The 15,756-nt window shown below is 37.2% G+C and overlaps 1 protein-coding gene across 16 annotated transcripts in view; it reads left to right on the top strand.

Annotated features, from left to right (window-relative positions):
* The window catches only part of FER (FER tyrosine kinase), a 196,723-nt gene that overhangs the window by 61,470 nt on the left and 119,497 nt on the right, over positions 1-15,756 (top strand). The gene's annotated exons all lie outside the window — the stretch shown is intronic.

Raw genomic sequence — 15,756 nt, 5'->3', positions numbered from 1 at the left:
GTTTTGTCCTGTTTTTTTTGAGGCTTTTTTACAAATAATAAAATACAACTGTAATGTAGAAAGACCCTAATGTGTGGTCTTCAACAGCATGTAAGCCAACTAAAATAACTGTGCAGCTATACTGCCGATGGAGCAACAGTACAAAGTCACTGTTCTTCCTCCATACACTCCTTAAAGGACTTCCAGTCCAGCTTGGTTGTCAGGATGGAAGGCTCTGGAGTGCAGATGTGTCAGGAAGGAGACTGTAATGTTTCTGGTGACATGAACTCATGAAAGGTACACAGGACAGAAGGAAGCTGGAGCATCATGGTATCATGATACAGCCAGTGGGATGGATCTAACTATTAACACACCATTCCAGGAGAGTCCCATGCTTAAAACTGTACACATTTGAGTATTAATAAGAGATTTTACATTTCTGAATTCCAGTTTTATTCTGTGGTAGCAGAATTATCTGAAAGGAAAAATATAAAAGTTCACTGCATATCTAATTGTTTTTACTATTTGTCATTCCTTTTTAAAAGACTTCAGAGATCCTATTCTCAGTGATTGCTTTAAAAGTAAGATAAGCCAGCTTTTGGTGAAGATTGTGGTAAATAGAAAAAAAAAGTTCTCAGTGGTTTTGGAAGAAAAAATATTAAGTGCCTGAAACAGTGCTAAAGTGCTAGTTTCATTTTTTGTAAATTATTCTAAAAGTACCTTTTTATTTTTCTAATGTGAATGCTTTATATTTCCATCCCTGCTTTCTAGAATCCATGTACTCAGTGCTCCTTCTAATAGCATGATCAACAAACCAATAGTCTTAGAGTCTTCCTTTGCAGGTTTCAGTCAAATGTTTTCAGGATTCTCACTGAAATCATAATTGACAAATTTAATCAATTTCTACGTTTGAAATTTTTTAAAGTCACTTACATAGGTATGAAAGAGCATTTACAGGAATTGGTTCTGTGATTAAAGATGCTTCATTAAATGCATGTTAGATGATGTATCATAAGGCCCTGAAACATAATCTTCTGAGAAATGTACTTACACTCTAGGGGGTGTCCTTTTCTCATACTGTCTCAGGCTATATAGGATCTTTACTTTCAAACAGATGCAGGGAACAGCTTCTGTGACAGCCCATTGCAGCAGTAGCAGAAAGCTTGATGGTAGAGACAAAATTGTTATTTTTTTTCTTACTGACTCAGAAGAACTGAGGCATTCCTATGCTTTGTAATGCATAGCCAAATAACTCCCTTGTTTATCTGTCCAGGTAAGTAATTCTCTAATTTGTGGCTCAAGACATTTATTTAAAACCAAGATTATATGAGGTCATGTATTATATAGTGGTAGGGGAACCCTTCACAGTTATTTGATTTATATAACCTTGTAGATTTTCATTGTGCTATTCCAAGATTTTAAGTTTCTCGTCAATAGAAACAGGGCCAAAGTAAGTCTGTGCAGCATTGGTATCCTTATCCTTTCTCTTATTTTTGTCTCAGCGTAGGAAACACTGCCAGTGCAGTCATGTTGTAGAAATTGTCCCTATTAATTCATAACAGACTTGGAAATAAACAGTTGTATTTTTGGGATGCCTGGACAGCTGAAGTTCAACTAAGTGATCTTTGCTTTGAGCCACTTTCCAAGCTTGCTGGCTGGGACCTGTGTTTCTGGCTTACAGAACATGTAGCAAAGTTGCTCCAAATGTCAGATGCTTCTAGGAAGTGTGGAGGGTGAACTCTGTTCGTCTTGCTCTCAGAGTATGTTCTAGCTTCTGTTTCTTCTCTTTGTAAATCTTACTTGCGTGACAAGCATATATCAGAGGAAAAACTATCCAAAAGGAGATACTAAGGTAACAGAGAGATAAACTCAGTCATACTTTGTCCTGCATGGGTATTACTGACTGGTCCAGAATTTACGAGATGGGAGGTCAATGGAGCTGTCAAGTGTCTTTCCAGTGAACATGCTTAAAAACTTCTGAAGTAAAAGATTAACCTGACAGTAATCTTTCCATAGACTAAGGCTCAGAATTATGTATTTCTTAAGGGTAGCATGTTATCTATCGAAGTGTTGAGCAATAACCTAGTCTTGGGGAAAGGTGAAATTGGAAGCGTGAGTAAACTTTGAGAGGAATTGAGGGAGGTGGCTCGGTCAGAGTAAACAAAACTCAGAATATTTTAAGTTCAGAATTAGTTTACCCTCTGCGTATGAAGGGTAAGTATGTATACTTATCTTGAACTGACAAAAATATTTCAAGAGCTTTCAGTTTTCCTTGAGGAAGAAAGCTTCATCATAGTAGTGTTTGCTGCATTGCATACCCACTAGGGATTTGTTATTTCAGTCAAAATCTTCTCTGTGAATTAGGAAAGCTTCACTCAGAAGTTTACCTTTGAACAGAAATCACACACTGGTATCCAGCGTATGTTTCAATATGTGTTGGAATGTTTCTCTGTGTGCTGGGAGGAAAGTAGTAATTCTCTTCCAGAATTATCACCATTGGCTTCTTGCATCTTTTTCATAGCAGTGGGACCAAATTAGTGTGATTATTAACTTCTCATAGCCCCTAGGCAACACACAGGAAGTAATGTAATAGAATTTGGCTGCTCTAAATCGTCTCTCTCCTTTTCTTTATTTCTTTTTTAAGTGGCTGGTTAAAAATACTCTTGTTCTTAAAGGCAATTATTATGCTTCCAAAAGTCTTAAAATGTATAGTTTTAATCTAGTGCCACTGGTAGTTTATCACCAGATTTGAAGTGTACCATTTATGCTTTGCTTTGAGGCTTCTGCTATTTTCTGCCATGTGGGGAAGCTCTTACCTGCTACAGACTGAGAAACCAGAATGGCAATCTAATCCATTTTGCAGAGCACTACCCTTACAATACAAAACAGATCATTTTTTGTTCTCCTTTTTACTTTTCACTGTTTGTGATCTTTAACAGCGGGGTAAATGAAACAGTATATTTCAGATATCACTGTTGTGTTTTTTTTTACTTTGGGTCATCCTGCAGTAAGATGGATGCAAAACATTTCCGGTCAACTTGGGATCCAGGTGCCTGAACATCAACACTAATGCCATTTTTAGATTCTTTAAGGTATCCTGCCTGACATCAAGCTGTGACTCATGTCTGCTAGTCCCATATAGATGTCTTAGATAACTTAACCCATACAGAGTACTAGATATTAATATCCAAACAGGTGAAGCCCACTTTCCAACAGACACTTTGAAGTTTTTGGCTTGTAAAAGTCTTTAATGGTAGGAAAAGTGAAAGTCCCATGTGAGATTTGATAGTCACTGTAACCCAGTCAAAAAAATTCCAGGATTACTTATCTCATTCTTTTTAGGTAGGTACAGAAACGGGCCACAAGAAAGTTATCTTTATTGGGCTGTGGTGTTAGGGTAGTGTGAGAAAGACAATGACATTTGCATCAAGATAATACTAGATATCCAGGAGTTTCTGAAACTAATGTCCTCATCCTAAGAAGAAGGAAAGCTTGGACTATCACAGCCAAGGTACATGGAAATGTGTCATTCTTGAAAAATGATTGAAGGCCTTTACTTTGGGGCACTGTTGAACTCTGATGAATTACTTCTATTTTTAATCAAATAACATTTGTGATCTGTAAGACTGTGTGTGTCAAAAGCAGGTTTGTTTTCTGGAAGTGACTGCAGAATTCTTCTGCAAGCAAAGTAATTTTTTTAATTGCAGCAAGCAAGAGTTTGTTGTCTGGAAACTAGGTTATAGATCTGTACAACTGAAAAAAAAAAAAGAAACAAAAAACCTAAATTAAGGATAGAGTAGCTAAGAATTACTTGCTTGCTTCTAAGTCTTCCTTAGTCTTACTCAGTGCCTTTAATAAAAGACACCTACTAAAAATAAAAAATAAAAAAAAAATAGAAAAAGATACGTCCTCTTCCAGAATGTGTTATGATTCTTTTGGCTGGAGAGAAAGCAGAGGAGGTTGTTCTGGGGAAAAAAGTTCAAATCTAACATCCGTGAGATGCTGAATTTAGATCATCTCTTTACCAGGTGCCCCTAACATGCCCTTTGGTTCCTAATCAGAATTTACTTAAGCAAGTAAAGTTCTTAGTCAAATAATTTCTTTTTTATTAACCGTTTTAGGGAGTTATTAAAACCAGTTGGAACAGGTATTTCATTTGACTTCTTACTAACATTTGGCAGCTGTATTAAGTTTCATAAACATGGCACTTTGAGAGAAATGAGATGACAGATATTTCCTGTCTCAGTGCATCACAGGAACTTGTCATATACGGGAATCAAATTACAGGGAAAAAGTGTCAATATCTTTCTTTGAGATTTGATTGCACTTTAAAATCTCCTTGCGTAGGCAGTATCCAGAGATATGGTGGGAGACAAGTCCTAAGTGGTTCTTAGGGTGCAGCAAGAGCCAGCTGCTCAAAGAGGAGGGTTGATCTAGGAGATGAGGGTGACCCCAGGCTGGGCAGTGCCCTCACTGATGGGATGCCACCCCACCGGGTCGGAGCACAGTGGCAGAGCCAGATGTTAACAGACTCGATGGGCAGCTCCAGAGACAGCAGAGCAATGAATCAGGTTCAGAGTCTGGCTAGGAGTCCAGTCAGGAGCAAAAGGAAAAGGGGTCAGAGACAGGGCTGAAGACAAGGCTGTAACATGGGTCCAAGGTCTGTCTAGGATACATGACCAAACATAGGACTGGAGAAAGCTACAACGTACGTATGAAGGATCCATCCTGGAGGCAGGGCTGGACACAAAGCTGGAGACGGGTACCTATGATACAGCTCAGGCCAGGAATTGGTGTCCAGGGGTGAGCTGAAATGGGGCTGGTGGGCACATGGGCAGGGGTAGTGTGAATCTGCAAGTGAGACTGGTCAGGGCCACTGAAGCCTATCGGTGCCCTCAGGACAACAATATTCTGATAGGCACTTGCTTGCTGAATGAAAGGACTGCTTTAATTTGTTGCTCTGTAGATCAGTTGAATGAGAGGCTGAACAAATGGAGCCAACTTGACAATTTCAAGATGCATGTGCTGTTTTACAGGTTGTCAGTATAATTCTGTCAGAGAGATTTCCATGAGACTGTGGCTTTGCCTTTATCAATACAGATTGCCACAGTGATGTGTTAGGTGCTAAATCAAAGCATAAATGGTCTAATCAAGAAAAATACAGAATACAAGTGATATAGCCTGAGAATTTAAAGAATTAGGAGCTATATCTGCTAATGTTTGGTTTGATGTGCCTCAGAATTACTTGTTTTATTTCCAGATCTTGGCTTCAAGTACTAAGATGAAATAAAATCCCTCAATGTTTGGGTTTATAAGTAATATAAACTTCTGTCATTCCCCCTTTAGATTAAATTTACCAAGTTTTGCCAAAACTTTGTGACAGTGCGGACTTTCACAAAGGCTAACATAACTGACATTTTCTCACTTTGGAAACGTGTATTTAGCATTTACTTAGTGACTGATAAAAATGAAAACAAAGAACTGTAGGTAGGAGAGAGAGAAATGGAAAACTTGAATACATTGGTGGAAGAAGGCTAAAATGAGATGCTTGACAATTTCAGTATCATGGTAACCTGAAGTTTTCATCTTCTGTGCTAGCAGCTCTCTAGAGCAGTTGAATTTGTTAATTGTTATACTGAATTCATTCTGGGTGAGCAGAGAATGTTGCAATATAGAAGAAGCTGATGTGACTGAGCAGGCATTACACTGACGTGACCATATTCCATTGTACTAAAAGAGGATGTGAATTTTGTATTATTTTTAAGTGAGGGAAGATATATTCAGAGAGTTCTGCTAAAAAGAAAAAGTTTAAAGTAACTTCTGTGTTTGAAAAAAACCCAACAACTTTTAGCTACACAGGTCTCTGGCTAGTCTGAAAGAGAAGCCCAAATCCTCAAGAACAATGAAGATTCAGAACAGTTGATATAAATTCAATGTTCTTAGGTTAACTAGTTTGCTATAAAAAGTTAGCTGCTATTATAGCATAAAGGGGAGATGTTGTTACCTCTATGGTGGGGCACAAAAGGATAAACTTGGATATGGGAATTGTGAGCATTTCCTAACTAATAGGATCTTGTTACAGTGTAATTGTGCTTGTTTAGTGATCGTTGATGCAAGTTCCAGGCTTGGAATATGTAATATGTGACAACTACGTAAGTACCATTAATGGAGGGATGGTTTGTCTTCGAGTAATTTTTGTATGGGGCATTGAAGTAGCTTTTTGAAAAATCTGACTGTTTTCTTCTAAGGTCGTTCTTGTTGGGGGAACATCCTCTTTAAAGTCACCTAACGTGGTTAGGAAAGCTGTACTGAGAGCCACTGTGGTAGTATCCAAACCTGTGTCTGTGTATTAGAAGGTTTTGTGCCACTTGCTGCTTTTGTGTAGTTGATCTGTTCAGTATGTGGGATTTATATATATCATTTGTAAATTAATACTGTTTATATGGAGCATTGTATCTATACTTTGACCTTGGCATTAAAGTGTGTCAGGAACAGTGTGATAATGAAATGTAGCTTTATAATATGTGATGAAAATTAGTGAGGAAATAAGGATTTTCAACCAAGATGACTGAAGTATCATTGCAGTTACTTTCTTCTATATACTTATTAAGAATTTGACGCAGTGCGCCATATATAACTATACTCATAGTTGTAGAAATTATTGATTCTTTTGGGGCGGTGTGTGTGAAAGAAGTTTCTTCTGTAACAGAGAAGGCGGGTCTTTGACTTGACAAGCAGCTTGAGGATGCTTAATAGGTACAGGTACTACTGCTGAACTTTGAGGAGAGACCCCTTGGTTGGACAGTCCCCTTTTAATAAGTAATGGCTGAAACATCTAGAAGACTCCTCCTGTTGACCACTGAGCATAACAACTGAAAGTCTTTTTGTAGTTCTGCAGGCGAAATGCTACCTAATTTATTTTGCCTCATTGTACTAGATACAATTTATGAGCTTCACCTTGGATAGGATTGAAATCTGTTACTCTCTGGTACCATTTCTGAGACTTGCACACTAAGTCTTTTCTCCCTGATGTCTGTATTTTCAGAATAGTCTTGTTCGTGTTTATGATTTGTACAGCTGTGATCTGAGGTATGATGTGAGTTCAGTGAACCATAGGCTTTACTCAGAGCAGAATTTGAACACTGCCTATTTTCTGGGTTTGCATTTTTGTTCTTGTGTTGTTTAAATTGGCAGATACTTGTGGTGTTGTTTACTTAAAGTGTAAAAATGTCTAACACTATGTTGGTTTTGTGTATTTGTGTATTATGCATGTCTGTTCTGAACAAAAATGTTAGTATATTTCCAGTAGTTATGCCAGTATGTATTATTTATAGAAATAAAAGCTTAATTTTAAATTGGCACTCTACATATATTACTCATTAAGCCTACCTTAGTTATGCGTTGCATCTCTTACAAAGTTGCTGTATCATTTTATCTATTAATATGCAAACTCATTTTGTTAATAAACTTATCCAGGGATCTGTGAAAACCAAAAGCAGACATCACATTCTGACAGTGCTAGCTGTCAAACAGAAATACCTCATCAAATTTGAAACTAGTCGTACTACAAAATATTTCTGGTTATGAAAGGATCAGTTTTATTCTTTAATACAGCTAGCGTAAATGTGGATCTGGCTAAGAACCTGTTGAGTCCCATCTGACTGAAGCTATTCAAGGTTAACTCCATGAAGCTTCGTTTTACTGTAATAAAACAAATGCATCTTCTCACAACATTATTTTCAGGACCGGATACACTTGCCAGTCCATATTTAATAATACTATTTATTGGGGGAAGAAAAAGGCTTTACATCCTGTCAGATCACATAACAGTGCATTTCCCAGGGTGGCTTCGTTAAAGCCAGTCAATGAGTCATAAGAGGGATCTTCATTGGCAGGTGCTAGTTTTTGGGTGGTGGCAGTGTGGAGAGGGCAGAATCCAACAAAGGTTACCTTAAACCAGTCAGAACAGTATGGTAATAAACTTATGCACCTCTGGTGAGTTCATATAGTGGGTGGCTGGGTAGACCAGATTCTTCACAGGCCTCTAGGAACTTCCTTTAAGATTAGGGGAAAACTTGGGGGTTTCCCCCCACCAATGCAGTACTGTCTTCTGTAGGTTGTCTTCTGCTACAGTTGGGTTCCAAGACCCTGCCTACAGCCTGGGAGTCTGCAGCTATCAAATATTTAGTTCTTGGTGTCTTCTGAACCCTGAAAGGACTTACAGTTACTTGTGGATTTCAAGGTCATGCAATATAAAGAGGATGGTTTTGTCCTCTGCTCCTTCCTCACATGTTGACTTCTAGCCACTGTTCCCCTAGCAGCTGTTGGCGCTTCATGGTATAACTGCTTCAATGCCTCTAATCTTTTTCCAGGGACCAGAATTTCTTGGGCTTAAATGCCTCAGATCTGGACTCCACCACAACATTTGTCAGACACATTTCTTTAGCAGGCATTTCTGTGTGTATCTGTGACTAAAAAGCAACCAAATCCAAACTATAGCTTTTTAAATATTTATTTAATGAGATCTGGAAAGACTGTATATCATTCCTTCTGTTACTGAGTAATGCATTCTAATTAAAGTAATTGACCTGTATGCTAAGCGCAATCACTAACAGCATGCTGTATTCAGTTCATGCTATGTTTATAAATACTGTATTTGATATCTTTTGGGCTGCATAACACCCAGCTGGCACAGTGCTCTGCTTTGTTGGCTGATGCACAGACTACTTGCTCCCGTTGCTTCAGTTTTCACGTTATGCAGCTGGTACAGCATCCAGTTAGTTGCTTCAGTTGTCTGTCCTTGTCTTCTCCTTTGGATACAAAATGCTGAACTCTAAAGAGATGCAGTCCTCCATAGAAAATGTCCTTTTGGAGGGAATCTTTGCTTGAGTTGAGGACAGATGAAACTTTGTTTTCAGTATCTCTAGGAGGAAACCCCAAACTGTTCTCACTGACCCCTTACCTTTGTTCTGTATTCCCTGTATTTTTCTGGAATGTCTTTTGACTAGCCTCCATGGCAGCAATAATTAACCTGCTTGTAGCTCATAGTTGTAATTTTTCCCTTTGCTGCCTTCTAATCACCCCCCTACAAACTGCCAGACAGATTTGCTGTATGAGATCATGTTTCATCAGGATACTGATGCTGTTGTAGTCAGTGGGACCAAAGAAGCTTTGCCTGTGCAGATCAGGAATAAAGGATTGAAAACAGTTCATGCTTTGTGCCTTGCTGAAGTATGGCTTGGCTTCCTATCTGGAATTTTTGAGGTTTAAAATAACCAGAACACAGGTTTTGCTAGTAATGAGAAAAGAAGAACAGTTTGTGTTTCTCAGTCTGCAGGGTATGTAAGTATACATGGATTTGTGGCAAGCCTATTACTGTTATTTTAAATTTGTATATAGTAAAGATAATTTCCAGTTCCAGGTGGCATTCTTTGGCATGTACACTGCTCCTGAGGGATTCACCAGCATGCTTCTGGTAGCTGTGGGTAATCTTCATCGTTTCCTTACTTTAGATACTGACCATTGCAGAGACCATTAAGAACTGAGGGGTTTTTGCCATTTTGTGCAACACTTTTTATGTCCAACATTCCAGGTCCTCACATAAAAATGCCTGGAAGTTGTGTTTATATCTGCTTAATCTACTGAGGTCATTTTGTAGTGCACTGTATGTGTAGTTTGGTGCTTCAGCCACCTGCACTGTGAAATTGTTCATGCCTCATGTGAAATGTAGCCTAGAGGTTCTTCTCCTGTGGCTTTGTATTATTAGCCCATATAGCCAACTTTCACTAAATTTTTCCTCTGTTAAAACTTCTCTGTTTTGATGGCTCTCGAACATAGGTCAGCAGGGATAACTCTACCTCTTTTTGTTAGGTCAGTGGTTGAAATGAAGTTCTATTAGTCCTTAAGTAATATTTATCAGTTTGAAGAGTTATATGTTAACTTCTTTAAAAGTTAAGCTATCTACTGGCCACCTAAAACTTTACCATTCAATTGAGGAAGTGCTATTACAGAATATTGTCCTTTGTTAACAAGTGCCAAAACCACTGTCTGCCATTATACTTTTTGTGGAAAAATGAGTGTATGAAAACTTCAGGGTGAAGAATTTATTTTCTACACTAACGTCCAGCTTTGGTGGAGGAACACTGATCAGTTGATGTTTTATCACAATTTAGTCAAATAGAGATGAAGTTTTCCAAATACTAGTAATGCAGCATAATACATGTGTATTTAAAAGAAATCAATTTCTTCCATTACCTTATCAAGAATTTTCTTTTTAGCTCAGGTTTCAGGTTTTGGTTTTTAACTTGAAAGGGGAATGGCAAGATCAATCTGTGTGTATCTGTGTATGCATGTATATAACCAGTTTTAAAATATATTTCACATTGAAGACTTCATCGCTTCACATGAGAGCTATAGGGTTGATCTTGATTACAACAGTGGGGCAGCAGTTCTAGTGTTACAGGATGTCTCTGTTCTTCTGTAGAATTTGGGTCATGCATGCCTGAAACTATTTCAGCTGGATATATACAGTAATAAAGTACAGAATAAAACTAGCCTCTTTGCATCAAAAATGCTCATAAGAATTGTTAACTTTAAATGATTTGTGGATGCACGTGTATTTCTAGCTAATAAAGCATGTGCTTTTCATAGCCATCTGACAAACTGTAATATCTAGATGATGGAAATATAAAATTCCCTCACAGTTGGTTTGCTTTGCGTGTTTTGTGATCTCTTAACGTTTTTTCTTGAATGTATTTTGAGCTTTATGTTGTTTTTAAATTTATGGTTATATTCTTGAGATTTCAAGTCACATTCATGAAATCTTACTGATTCGCTGATTGCTTGTTCTGGTGTTGCTAGTATATGTAACTGCCAAACGATAAATGCTGGTTTCTAGGCTAAAAATTATATCTGCCTTAGGAAGATGAAAATGTTTGGAAACAGGGAGATTATCTGAAGAAATGTAATACATTCCCATTCGATTTGCATACTCTTTACCTCACAACCATCCTTGACTGTGGTTCAGGTTGTTTTGGTCACTCCTTGCCTGGACAGCAGCAGTAGTTCATTCACTGCTCTTTGACTTGTTATGTTCTTGGTTTTCTCAAACAGCAGCACAGCCTGAATGTTGAGCAAGATGTTGTCCTGGCAGATGGTTACTTTGACTGGCAACTAGTTCATCATCTTGGTTTTTTTGATGATGAACTGCCAGAGAATGTGAGAAGATGTAGGTTTTCTTGCTTTTGTGAACATTAGGTACTGCAGTATAACTAGGAGCACTCAGTGTAGTCTGTTTTATATTATTCCGTTGCAAGGTCATGAGCTTACACAAAATTATAGCAAGAGAGGCCTTGTGTGTATATTTGGGGATCTCTTACTGTGATGTGGCAATAACAACCAAGGAGGAGAAGGACCATGTTGTGACCAGGTTCTTCCCTTTCAGCTGTAGCAAGTGCTATACAAGATGAAATTTGATCATTTTTGATTACTTGAAACTAGTAAAGTGATAGTGTAAAAATTAATAAAATATTTGTACATTCAGTTAATAATAGTATTATTGATTAATAACAGTGCTCTTGTAATTGATAAAACAGTTCATATCTGAACCAGCCTGAGCTTTTTGTAGGTTGGAAGCCTTCTTTTTTCCTGTTACATGTTTCCCCAGTTATATAAGGTAATGGCATTTAAACTTAATTTTTTAAAAAATATGTATTCATTCTAAATTTAGTTCTAAGCATTCAGAATTCTGAACTGATTTCTTAAATTGCCTTTATTGAAATCAATTCTCCTTTATTTTGCATCACTTTGCCATCAGTGGATTGAGGTGTGTTAGGATTTAGTGGTGTACAGATATATTCATTAAGCAAAGAAGAAATTCCTTACTGAATTTCAGGGGCCTCTCTATCTGTTTTGCAAAAGCCTTTGTCTGGCTACTTTTTCCTTTCACAGGAAGGAAAGGATCTCAGTGCCTCAGCTTAGGTGCAGTACATTAGTCATGTTCTTCTCTAGAGCACAGTTGACATTCTTGATGATAATTAGGTGAAATCAAAATCCTATCTTCTTTAAAAATAAAAAGGCTGTTTAGTATATAATAATTAAAATGTACCATGTCTCTGGAAACATTATTGCTAGCCCCCATTAAGAGGTACTTTACTTCCTTAAAGACCTCTAATACATATTTGTGTGTTTGGAAGATTTACTAATCATTTCAAAGATGAAGGTGACATTTCCCTGACATTTCATATGTAGCTTGAAAAATTGGTCCTCTGAAATTTTAATTAAAACAGAAAATATAGTGCAGACAACTTAACTGTACATTCTGTTCTGATAGTCATTTGAAAAGAAAGCAAAGGGTCAATCATAGTATTCATGCTCCTTTTGTAAAAATTAATTTATTTCCACAGAGTGTTTGCTGACACCTGAGGCTTTCCTAAGTCTGCCAAAGGCTTTCAGGTTTTTGTCTCCAAATAGTTCACCAATCTCTTGTTTAATGCTCGCTCTTGCTGCTGTTCCCCTGAGCAAAAAAATTACTTTCCAACCTGTGTTGCACCTTCACGTTTCTGGTATACAAGTAATCATAGGCACATAAGTAATCACAAGAGCAGAGAACTGTATTTGGAAATAAACCAAATATTTTTTGATAGTAAGCTGAGTGAATTCCTTAACTTATAAATTATACATATTATTTCTAACAGTCTTTTTTTCTTAATGTTAGCATCATATTGTGTAATTACATTCCTGCAGACCAGACTGTAGTAACAGTACTTGATTTCACATATACCAGTAATGAACTCTAACTCAAATTAGGTCTAAAAGTTCCTGAAGATACCAGGTCACTATTTACTTAGTGATCAAAACCGAAAAATGTGCTAGAAATTTTCAGGAAAGGAACAAAGAATAGAGAAAAAAACATTACATCACTGTATAAATTGATGTGCACCTGCTTCCCAAATGCCACAGAACTGCAGAATAATTTAAACTGGAAGAGATCTCAGGGAGGCCATCTGGTCCCACTTCTTGCTCAGAGCAGGGTCATCTTTGATGTTTTATCAGGCTGTACAGCGCCTTGTTGCAGTTGAGGTTCTAGGAGCTCCACTGATGGAAGTTTCTCTGGGCAACCTGTTTCAGTGTTTGATCAGTGTCCTCCTTGAGGTTATTTTTTTTTGTTATCTAACTGGCATTTTTTGTGATGCAAATTGTCTGTCGCTGCTTGTTCTTTTGCTGTGTACCACCTAGAAGAGACTGGCTCCATGTAACCACTTTTATTTTCAGCTCCCAGAGTTACAAAATTGGTGTAGGAGAATTCAGAAAGGCAAAATAATTCTCAGATATGTGGAGGAGCTTCTGTAGAATTAGTGAATAAGTTGATTGGGCTTTTTAGACTTGAAGAAGCACACTAAAGGGGAATGTGATAAAGATGCATACAATGTGTTGGGTGTTGAGTGGCGTGGAGAAAGTGAATAGGGAATAATGGTTGTTCACTCTCTCTTCAGAAGCAAGAAGTAGGGGCCATCAAATAATTACAGTAGGCAAATGATTTAAAGCAAGCAGATAAATGTGTTGTTCAAAAACATGTAATTGAGTTGTGCAACTCATTGCTACAGCAGTGGGTTGTAATAGTTCATATAGATTCAGAAAGCAGCTGAAAAAATTTATGGAAGGAAGATCCTTCCATGACTGTTATACGTAGAAACATTGCATCTTACACTGCTAAGGCAGATCTTGTACCCCAGGTCTTCAGAGGACAAAGATAGGCTCTGAAGAATTACCATTCTCCTTTTTTTACAGGCCATTAGGCCACTGGCATGGCCTGGGATGTATCTTTGGTCTGAGACAAAATAGATGTTCTTAAATTTCACACTAGTAAATCTTGTTTTTCATGCTACCCCCTGCAATTCAGAAGGTGGAACATTAATTTACATCCAGTGTAGTGTTTACAATATCTGTACATCAATTATGTGTTATTTCTTCTGCTCTGGAAGGTGTTACTTGTGTTTAAAACAGAAAATCTTACCTTATCAAAAAATGATTTGTGAATAGCTGTGACATTTAACTGGTTTCACTGTGTACTTGAGATATTTATAATTAGCTTTGAATGTTTTAATTTTTAGTAACTCTATGTTACATCTTCATGACTCTGCACAGTGCTGCTCCCAGTTTTAGATATCCACAATAGCAAACTAAGAAAATGCATATTATAATTCCTGGGAAGGTGCTCTGAAGGTAGATGATCTGCTCAGCTCAAACAGTCAGCTCATATTTAGCTGGCAACTTGTTCCGTGTGTGAGTGCCATGTTAATAATTTAAAATACCCTTGCTTTTTTGGTAAAGATAGCATCATTCTTTAGCTGGTTTTCTACGTCTGATCTTTCTGAGATACCCAGTTCTGTCATGGATGAGGAAAAAATTAAAAAACCCCACCTTTTATGGTATGAGATTAGTCTTATTCCTGAAATCAAATTATAGACTTCAGGGACATCAGGTATGTTCTACTGTATGTTCAGGTTTTAATATACATCAGCATTTACATCTCCTTTAATATGTGCTAATACCTATAAAACAGACACACAGAAGATTTTGTGGTTAGTATATCCACTCATCAATAGGCAGGCTGGACTTACTGTCATAGTCTTAAGTTTACTACATGTTTTTGGGGCCTCTCCTAAATAACTTTTAATCTCCACTGCTGAAGTGACTAATGCAGAGAATCATTTTCAGAAAATTATTTTCTCTAAAGCTTGTTTGAAGAATTCTTGCTTATGAATCACAAAACTCCATTCACATGCCAGACATCTATAGCTTTTTAAAAGCAAAAATTTTCATTGTTCTCCCCACTATCTAAATTTGAAGTCTTAAGATGAATGTTGTTCTTGCACCTTTTTCATCAGGGAAATCATATCTTCAAACCCAAAATGAAGCTAGCATTCACTTTACGAAAAGGAGAGCATCTTAATTGCTCCGGCAGACAGACACTGTCTGGTATGTTTTTTTTTATCTGGAAGTTCATTGAACATATCATTTGCAATAACAACCAGGAATTCCTCCCTTCTGGTTTTATATTGGAGCTCTTATACTGTACTGAAATAGTTTTCATCAAAATCTCTGAGGACTAGTTCCCTAGCCAAATCTCAGAAACAGTACTATCATGCTCATCATTTAGATATTACTGATTATGTTCTTCTCATTGAAATCTCCTTTTCTTCTGACAGTGTTTTCTCTTTCAGTTGGAGAGTCCTCATCATATTTCTTCTAAATTTCCCGTGAAGGTTCTCTAATTTCATTTGCAAGCCCACATTCAACTTCTGTGTCGATGCTGATGGTTTGCATCTGACTCATGAGGCACTGTTTCTTTGAATGGAATAATATTAATTTATTGGCCTATTTATATCGCCTATATCTACATGTCTGGCTAGTGTTTTTAGCAATATTCAATATATGCTGCATTGTCCATTGTCCCTCTTATTCCTAATCTTCCACTTTTTGATCAGTGGAGATAGTGTTATTATTTGCCTGTCCCTCAGAACCATTAATTCTGTTTTATCTTTGATCTCTTTCTAGTTTCTTGCTTCCTTGCTTTTCTAAAAAGATTATTTTTCTTTTGTAATAACATATAAGATAAAGCCTTTTTTTCTACATTTATACAGCTAATAAGATTTTCTGGGCTTTTACATTATGCAGTTCAGTTTAAGCAAAATCTTTTGCCCTGTGGCTTTGTCTTGCCAAAATACCATTCATTCAAAATACCGTTGTAAATATGATTGTTAGGCTGGTCATTTT

Source organism: Accipiter gentilis, chromosome Z (assembly GCF_929443795.1).
Source record: "Accipiter gentilis chromosome Z, bAccGen1.1, whole genome shotgun sequence".
NCBI classification, from domain to species: domain Eukaryota; kingdom Metazoa; phylum Chordata; class Aves; order Accipitriformes; family Accipitridae; genus Astur; species Astur gentilis.
The sequence above is the reverse complement of the archived record's forward strand: the minus strand, read 5'-3'. Positions and strand labels throughout refer to the sequence as shown.